We start from the raw sequence: 476 nt of genomic DNA, 5'->3' as shown, positions 1-476 counted from the left end.
TTTTTTTTTTTTCTTTTTCTGTATTTATGATTTGTTTCTGCTGCTTTGCATGCATTTATTTTTTTTTTTTTGAGGTGTATGTACACTGCAATTTCTTAACAGTGGATACCCGCTACACCCCCAGCAACACACGGCACCTTTCGTCGTCCTCTTCGTTATGGAGAGAAAGCAGCCAAATGCTGCAGAGTTGAAATTACTTCTATTCAACCCAATACACTCAGGTATGCATGCAGGCTGCAGCAGCAACTCACTCTTTTTATTATTTTTGTTATGCTGCTGCTAGTGCTGCTGCTGATGCTGCTGCTGGTGCTGCTCATGCTGCTGCTGATGTTGCTGCTGATGCTGATGCTACTGATGCTGCTGATGCTGCTGATGCTGCTGCTGCTGATGCTTTTGATGCTGATGCTGCTGCTGCTGAAGAGCAGGATTGCTGCTCCTTTCGTTGCTGCTGCTGCTGCTGCTACCGAAGCATCTGT

This window comes from Eimeria mitis, genomic scaffold (assembly GCF_000499745.2).
Source record: "Eimeria mitis Houghton genomic scaffold, Emh_scaff2645, whole genome shotgun sequence".
NCBI lineage: Eukaryota > Apicomplexa > Conoidasida > Eucoccidiorida > Eimeriidae > Eimeria > Eimeria mitis.
Note: the sequence above shows the minus strand (reverse complement) of the source record.